This window comes from Sceloporus undulatus, chromosome 4 (assembly GCF_019175285.1).
Source record: "Sceloporus undulatus isolate JIND9_A2432 ecotype Alabama chromosome 4, SceUnd_v1.1, whole genome shotgun sequence".
Classification (NCBI taxonomy): Eukaryota; Metazoa; Chordata; class Lepidosauria; order Squamata; family Phrynosomatidae; genus Sceloporus; species Sceloporus undulatus.
The window spans coordinates 58830661-58840329 of record NC_056525.1 but is presented as its reverse complement, the minus strand read 5'-3'; positions in this window follow the sequence as shown (position 1 = coordinate 58840329).

The window sequence follows — 9669 nt, the reverse complement described above, 5'->3', positions numbered from 1 at the left end:
TCAAACTGTGTCAATACTGCAGTGCAGATGCATCCTGTCTCACATTCCTGTCATGGCTATTGAGATGATAAGTGTATCTTATTATATCTGTAAGATGTAGTCCAAAAAGGTAACTTTTTCTCACTCTGAAAAATGGCAGAACAAGACTGAACCTGAAGTTGTGCCAAAGGTTGGAGCACTAAGCCAAGGAAGCTACATGGGATATATAGATTTCTCAGGGGTGTGAATATGGGAGAGGGGCAAAATAGGACCATTGCCATGTAAAATAAGAATTCTATCCCTCTCCCCCAACACACAAGTTTTCTTCAGTTCCCAGATTTCTTGCATTGTAGTAACTTGACATTTTAGTTGGCCATGTAGAAATAGAATTTAGGCATCCAGAGAAAGAGGAAAGGGAAAGTTACCAAAGGATGTGAACACAGCAAATATAAGAGTTCTAGATGCAAACATTTTCAGTATCTCACCCTTTCCAGTGCCATAAATTTGGGGATTAAAATTTGGGGGGATCCTTTTTGGGGAAATGTCCTCCTTCCTCCCGCCATAGCGCCACTGCTGTGATTTCTCAAGTTGTAGGAAATCTATTCTCCTCTTAAAACACTCCATGTAATAAGGTTCTCTGTGTGCTTGGGTCATCAGTTTGTGTGATCTCAAAGATATGCAACTGTTGTTTTCAGTGGAGAACATGATGAATAATTTTTGAATACCTGAAAATTCAGAACTTGGGCAGGCTCTTCACAGCATCAGATGAGTCTCACTAGAAGCCAGAATGACTGAACTGAGGCTATTGTACTTTGGACACATCACATGACAATATGACTCATTGGAAAACATGATAATGCTCAGTGAAGTGGAAGACAGTACAAAAAGAGGAAGACCACATTACAGATGGATTGATTCAGTCAAACAAGCCAGAGCCCTGAGTTTGCAAGATCTGAGTAGGGCTATTGATGACTGAATCTCTTGGAGGTCTCACATTCATAGACTTGTCATTAATTAAAGCTGACGTGACAGCAAATAGCAGCAACAGCAGCAATAGATTACTTGTAGTACAGGATTCCTGTGTCTCTAATGCAGATCCAAAGAACCTATGATCCTTTCTATGACCCTTATCACACTTGACAAATCCCGCGCACAAACAGGATTTTAAGAGTAGGAAAAAACCCTGCAAATGAGGGATGTTTTTCAGACTTGTTTGCTGCAAAGAGCATGGAAATAAAGCAAACAGAAAGTCAACAAAAATGACACCTTTTTACTTTCAGTTCCCAAAAGTAAAAAGGTGTCATTTTTATTGACTTTCTGTTTGCTTTATTTTTGCATTACCGCTCTTTGCAAGAAACATCATCTGAAAATATCTCACATTTGCAGTTTTTGTATACTTTTAAAATCCCATTTCTGCCCAGGATTTGTCTAGTGTGATAAGTTATTGAACTTGGATTCCTATCAGACTTTGCCAGTTCCCATCAAGGGAGCAGTAAGTAATTCAGCAATATCTAGGGAAACGGCAAAAGTTCCTAATCACTGCTGCAACAGTTGCACAGAAGAGATACTGTTGGAAAGGGCAAGTTTCTTCCCACACTGTTGTCTTATGTGGGGTGAACATTTGTCCCCTAACCCGCCCCCCCCCTTTTGTTTGTTTGTTCAGGATCAGCCATGCTATAGACTCAACATTTCTGGGTGGTCTTAGTTTGATAACAACAAAATCTCCTTCTCTCTGAAAAGAATGAAATAACCAGATTTAACGGATTTGCTTCTCATGGATCATGATTGTAAAAGGAGCTCTCTCGCTCTCTCTCTCTCACACACACACACCTGTACACATAGGGCTTAAACATTACTAGCACACTTTCTCTTCCTTTGTTTTACAGAAATCCCATCGAGAGAAGGCTTGAAAAATCTATACAGAGAGTTTTATGGCCTGTGCAATTCTGAGTTCTTCTGAACTATAGTGCTATAGTACTCCAGAGCCCCCTGGAAAGGAATTTTACATACCTCACTAAGATACACACTTCAGGATTCCATAGGATCAAGCCAAAGCTGTATCAAACTGCTATAACTGTGCAGTGCAGATACATTCTAAAACAGATTAGAATTTTGCATCCCCAAGATTGTTCTGTGCGGTCTTGTTAAAGGTACCAAGAGAGAATTTGTTATTGGGCAAAGAATTAAAGAATATGCAGTAAGAGAGGCAGTTTTGGAGCTGGTGTCCTGCCTCAAGCTTTCACCAACCAGAGCAATGCTTCTGCAGTGTAAGTGAGGGACTTTTCTTGAGGATGAAGCAAGAGGAGGTGATGGGTGGGGCTAATCTGGATAATGGGAAAAGTTCAAAGGCACTCAAAGAAGATCTGGCAGAAAATATTTATTATCAGAGAGGATGTCCCCCTAATCCTGTTGCACACAGTGAGGCCTGCCTGTGCATTCTCTCCCCTGAAGGTCGACACTTTGCTGAAGCCAGGGCTCCATCCTATTAACATTCCTGGGCAAGATGAAAGCAGCAGGCCAGCAGCCAGACAAGCTCCCTGAGCAGAAACAACACCTGCTAATGCCATGTGCTCAGTTGCCTTTTCAAAACAGAAGCACAGGATTTGGGAGGCAGGAAGGAGGTCTGGAAGAGGTACAGATTCCAGAAAAGCTCTGCTTTCCCTCCCTGCCTTATTGAAATAGGTGCACCTGGATCTGTTTTGCAGATCCATTTCTGCCATCTCTCTCTCTCTTGGCCTTTTTTAACCTGTGGGAAAGGGTTTGGAGCCAAGATTCCAAGAGTCTTAAATTTTAGGTCTTCACTGGAGTGGGCAAAGTTCCTTTTCACAAAGAACGGCTGGCTAAAAATCAGAAAGAGCAACAACAATAGTCATTCTGGCTGGTACCACAGTTACTTTTCTGAATTCTCTGACCCTATCAGTATGACGATTTGTGTCCAGGGCACAGAAATAACTGGCTTTATTGCCATGGTGGAATTTTGGGACATTGCCTGTGCTGGATGGGGTTATACTCCCCCTGAAATCTCAGGCTTGGAGCTTGGATGTGCTCCTGGATTCCAAACTGTGCCTGGATGCCCAGGTTTCAGCAGTGGCCAGGAGTACATTTGCACAGTTAAAACTTGTGCACCAGCTGCACCCATTCCTTGAGATGTCAGATCTGACTATGGTCACCTATGCCTTGACTACATCTCATTTGGACTACTGAAATGCACTCTACATGGGGATGCCTTTGGAAACTGTTTGGAAACTTCAGCAAGTGCAAAACGCCACTGCCAGAATGCTGACTGGGGCCAGTTATAGGGACCACATAACTTTCTTGCTGAAAAAGCGTCACTGGCTACCAGTTTGTTTCTGAATACAATTCAGAGTGCTGGCTATGACTTATAAAGCCCTACATGGCTTAGATCCAGATTATTTGAGAGACCATATCTCCCCATACAAATCTGCTAGAGCCCTAAGATCTTCCATGAAAGGCATTCTCAGGGTCCCTCCACCATCACAAGCTCACCTGGTGAGGACATGAGAGAAAGCCTTCTTGGTGCCCTTCCGTGAGAAGCAAGGCTGGCCCCCTCCTTGCTTGCCTTTCGTCAGCAGGTAAAAATGGCTCTGTTCAGGTAGGCTTTTAATGTCTAGTCATGGGAAAGGGTTTATATGAGATGGTTATTGTGATTTTATTGTGGTTTCAACCATCCACAGCTTGAAAATATTTTTTAAAATTATATAAATTCAAAATAGCAAATCTTGATTTTTGCCATTTCATATAAGGCACACCATTTTACTATAGCATTGTATTTAATGGGACTTCAGCATCCATGGGATTTTGGTATGCACAGAAGGTCCTGGAGCCAAATCTTTCTTCTAGCCAGTTTTCTTAACTTTTTCATTTCTGCTCTGTCTACCCTTGCCCCCTCCATGTCTACTCTTTCCTTTTCCAGGGGAGTTCAGGAATCCGGTTCTTCAGTGGAGACTCAGCCACTGCACGCTTGACATCAAGAAGTCATTTCCAAGAATAACAGTGCATGCAACAGGAAAATAAACCACTTCCAGCTCTATAGAGATGTGAAATTTCTACCATGGATTTATGCTAATTAGTTTGGCCGAGCTATCTTTCTCACAGCCCAGATGGCAGAGATAAAATTCACTGACACAGTGGCACTACAACTGTACATCCACTTTTCTGTTTGTATGTTCTTACCTTGCAGCTGAAGTAGACAAATTGTTGACCTACAGACATTATTGGAGTGCAATAATGTTCTCATCAACCCTGATCAGTGGCTATGCTGGCTAGGACTGATGGAAACTACAATATGATAGAATGTGGAAGCCCACAAATTGGCCATAGTTGATTTATATCTGCTCCATAAGTTAGTGTCTCTAGAGGCCACATCTTTTAAAGTTGCCATGCCATATTCCTAGCTAGAAGAAAATAATCTAGTAATTTTAATTTCCACCCATTTCCTAAGGACTCCAAGATTTGCTTCAGAAACCATTGTCAGGTGTGAGAGACTATGGCCTGTTACAGGCAGCCAAAATAAAGCTGCTTCGAGTCACAGTGGAGGTATGGTGTTTCAATGATGCATGCGTCCTAAGAGTCCAGAAGTCGCACCAAAGCCACGCTCGCACTAAGGACTGGAGCGTGGCTTTGGTGTGGCTTCTGGACTCCTAAGACGCATGCATCATTGAAACACCATACCTCCACTGTGACCGAAGCAGCTTTATGGGCTTCTGTAACAGCCTATGGAGTTTTTTGCCACAGCAAAAAAACCCGGTATCTTTCTGGTTTGAATCCTTTTCCTGGATGCAGCCGGGTATTATCACACCAAAGGAACTTCAAATTCCTCGCTGAGCACCAGCTGAGTGCAGTCTGGCTGCAGCCGGGCTCCCAGGTGTGTTCGGCATCCAGTTTCCGAGCCAGGAGCTTTCTGGCTTTGAAAAGTGGTGCCTGGGAGCCAGGCTGCACTTGGCTAGCAGCATCAGCAATGAATTTGGAGTTCCTTTGGTGTGATAATACCTGGCTGCATCCCAGGAGAGGATCTTCTGTAATGCATTAGTTGGGATAATTTTTTCTTTGCAGCTGCTGAATAGGTGGGCATTTCTGAACATCAGCAGAGCTCTTTTACAGTAACTGCATATCATTGGAAGCCAATCCATTTCTAAAAGGTTTAAATGCATTTCATGTTTGAGAAAAGATGGAACTAGATTTCTGTAACATCAGCCTGTGGTCTGTACATTTTTCAGATTCAGAACCAGGCAGGCCATTTTTCAAAGATGGAAATGATAGCACATTTACTTCCTGTTTTGACCCCTCCCTTGAAAAAAAAACTCCAAACCTGTGAGGACCTAAAACAGGTTGGGGGGTAAAAATGGTCTCCAACTGCCCCAATTTGGCAGGACAGTCATGATAGACCCTCTGTCATCCTACTTTTCAGCTGCTTGTAAAAATATCCCAGTTTCTCTCTTCTTCTCCCACTTTCCCCCTTTATCTTTAGCTTACTCAAATTGCTACAAAGTTCAAAGTGAAAAAATAATTTGCTCTCAACTAACTCAGTGGAGGAAGTGGTGAGGAGAGGGCAGAAATTTGTCCTTCCCTGGAGACTCAGGTAAAAGCAAATTGCTTCATCATCTCTGAGTTTGTGTGTTCTGTAAAAATGGATTGTGTGTGAGGCAACTACATTGGCTTTGTTTTCCCATAGACGCTTTTCCACAATGTACAAATTACTGAGGGTCTTTTGCCATTTATACTTATTTATATACATATTTGTAGACTGTCTTTTAAGAGATTAGGTAGTCTCCAGATTCAGAAGCCAACCCATTATAAAATGGTAGCCATCTCTTGTGCAGTTCCTGTGTCCAATACAGAACCCATTATAAGACTACTGTACTTATAGTCCCAATTACAAAGGATGAGGTGTGCTTGGAGACCTGTTTTATGTCTTCCCAAATTCCTTCAAGACAAATGAAATGCAGAAGAGATGCTGAGGGTGTGCCATCTGCTCTCTCTTTCTTTCTCTCTGCAGATTAGTTGTCATTGCACAAGCCTGTTGTCCAATGTCTGGCAACACCCAGCAAGGCCAGGGAAGTGTGACATGCAAATGACATGACACACTGCATACCACTGTGGAAAATTAATGAAGAAAGGGTGTAGGCAACCAGTGCAATTTCTGCTCTTTCCATCAGAAGATGACACCTGCCAGTGTACTAGTCTTTGGCAAAAGCTGTCTCCCTCTCCCCCATCCCCAGAGTTTCCCTATTAAAACTTCAGGCTGTTGAGACTTTGCCCTTGCTAATCAGCATGTCCTCAAAAATAGCTTTAAAGTGCTTCTGAGTTTTCTTAATGGATCTGGAAGCATGTGGGGAATTCTCTGCAGGGGAGCAAATTGCACACTGCCCTTGTTAATTTCATCTGAATCAGGAGGGGAGGGAGGCATTCCAGACATTCATTGCTTTCATTTCACTCTCTGTTTAGCAGCTAGCAGTGGGGTAAAGGGAGGAGATCTGTTAAGGGTGGTGGTTTATTTTTTATTAACCCAAGTGGAAATGGGAGAAAATGTTACACTGCTTTATGGTCTAATAAAACACGCTTGGGTACAACAACAGGAGCCACAGTATAAAGGTACATAGGAAGAAGATGGGGGAGCGGGAAGGGGGAATAGTTCATTTCTTCATAGCTTGTGAAGCGACCGGCCTCAGCTTTAACTATTGATGCTGAGATGTAGAGCTCCCTCTTTGGAAAAAAAAAACACTCCCCTAAGACAAATAAATCACTAGCACCCTCTGAATAACTGAATGTTCAGCAGTCACAGCCTGCTTTGAAGTCAACTCTGTCTCCAGCAGCTTACCAACACCAGGTTTTACTTTGGATAGATAGTTAGGAAACCAACAGCCAAGTTAAAGTCAAGTCACTTTTCTTGTGTTGATGGTGAAGGATCATTTTGTACAGGCAAAATGAGCAATGACATTGACTTTTTTGTAGCACTTTGTTGTGAGTTTTTACAACATTTTTCCCATCAGTTTTCCTGCTTGTTGTTAACTGCCCTTCAGTTGACTTGGACTGATGCAATCCCATGGATGAGACATCTCCAAGCCCCTCTATCCTTCACTGCAGGGACGTAGCTGGGGGGGGGGGTCTGGGGGGCCGGACCCCCCCCCCTTCCATTAGAAAAATGAATGGTGTGTGCTGCTGCGCCGCCACACTCAAGCCCCATTATAATGGTGGCACTTAGTCTGGACCCCCCCCCCCTTCCCAAAATCCTAGCTACGTCCCTGTTCACTGCTCTGCTTACATCTTGTAAATTCAGGCCTGTGACCTCCCCAATGGAGCCCAGACATCTGGCATGTGGTCTTCCTCTCTTTCTGCTACCTTCTACCTTTCCTAACTTTATTGTCTTTGCCAATAAGTTGTGCCTTTTCATAAGTATATTGAGTAAATATACTTTGGAAGGTGTGTGTGTGTCTGTGTGTGTATCCATAAATGAAGATACACCTTCAGCTGGGTCTGAGGATGTGTGAGGAAGCCAATCAGATGTGTGTGTGTGTGTGTTTCTTTCTCTGACTCTTTCTGTCTCTCCCTAATTAATACACCTATGAATGGATGTGGGCAGAACACACATCATTTGGAAATTTACACACTCTGTGCACGATGTTCCACACAAGTGTCTAATACAATGCACACATTTGAGATGTGTGCATCAAAAGCTCATGCATTTCAAAAATGGTAAGAAACACACTTTGCTCAATGGGTGGGTTCATATAAACAATGTTTACAGTTTGAAAAATGCACCCAAATGTTCACATTTTAACAAAATAACACTCCAAAAATGCGGTGGTGGTGGTGTTTCTATTAAAAATGTCTATATGAAATCATAATGGAATGGACATGAGATAAGGAAGAAGTTTGCAGAAATGGACTGTGTAACTAGTGCCACTCACTTCTGCTCCATCTTATTCACAAATGCCTCTCTCCCCAAGATGAAGATTTACAACTCCCCCTCCAGGCTATGGCCAGGTCACTGGGCATCTTCCTATATCATGAGCTGCTCAGTAGAGCAAACCCTGTTACACTCTTACCAGAAGGCAACACCTGTAATTTCCTCATTAACCTTTCAGTCTCCTGCTGCCTAGAACGAAATGGGTAGATGGATGTTAGATGGTCAGCTTTCACTCTAACAAGTTCAAATCCACCTACCTTTGATTTCTTATGTATTCAAAGCAGAGCTGTGATGTATGTATTTTTCTGGATTTTGTGAACTGCAGAAAAAAAAAAAGTAAAATTTTCAACATCTGGTTGATCCTTGCTGTAGTGGCATCCTAAACTGTCAATGCTACTGTTCTGTGCATGTATCAATATGTAAATACACATGCCATTATAAAAGTTCTGTTAAATTTTTGAAAGGGGTGCACTAGTTATTTCAGGCCCAGTTCAATTTTCTTCATCTCCTCTACTCAGGAAGGGAGACAGAGACACCAGTTTCACCTGCATGAGATATCAGGTTTCATCCTGCCTATCTCCAGTTCAAACAACCATGCGGCTGATTTTGGGGAAGACCTGGTTTGAGATCATGGAAAATAACCACTTGTGTGGATACTATTGGGTAAATGGACAGATTCATCTGCTATAAAGGAAGCTTCCACTGGTGTTTTCTTCAGGATTTCTAGGTCACATCAGAGAAGACTCCACTGGTCGCACATTTACAATTTCTTACTTTGGTTTTAGTTAATCCTCAAAGTGGTAAACCTATAGTGGCTAGAATGCTGTGTTTGAGTACATGAAATCTGTGCTCTGTAATGCTCTGCTGCAGTCTGTGCCACATCACACCGTTCTTTAGGGCTTCAATTCCTCTGAGGTCTTCAGAGAAAGGGTAGGATAAAGATATACTGCTTTAGTTGGATTTCAGTGTTCTATACTTGCAATCAGGAGTGAATATATATACATTTACTATATTGTGTGGTTGTTGCTGCTGTTGCTATATTTACACAATTAGCAGTTTACAATTTTTTAAAAAAAATTAACTAAAAACATACAAAAACTGAACATTAAAATAGGATTAAACTATCAAAATGATCTAAAACTACAATTTGTAATAGGATATATTTTAAAAATGATTTAAAACTACACTTCAATAAAATAAAAAAATGCTATTGAAAAGATAAAAAAAACCTTTAAACAATTAAATCTAAAAAAGTTCAGCACTCTCATCCAATTCCTTAAAAACAAGCTATTTTAAGAGCCTGCAAGAATAGAGATCCTTGCCTGGTGATGGAATGACAGCAGGGAGGGAGCAATTCTGGCCTCCCTGGGAGTAGAGCTCCAGAGTCTAGAGGTCACTGAGATGGCTCGCTCTCATATCTCCACTGCCATCCATGCTTATGATGGAGATGGAGAGAAGGACCTCTCCTGATGATTTCAGGGCCTGGGCAGGCTCACATAGGACACTGTCCACCAGATAGCTTGGTTATTATGTGCCTTCAAGTCATTTCTCACTTATGGCAGCCCTAGGGAAACTTATCCTGGGGTTTTCTTGGCAAGAATTTTTCAGGGGCATTTGCCTTTACCTTCCTCTGAGGCTGAGAGAGTGTGATTTCCTCAAAGGTCACCCAATGGGTTTCCATGGCTGAGCAGGGATTCAAACCCTGATTTCCCTAGTCACACTCCATTGCTTAAACCCCTACACCTACTGGCTCCCCAGACAGC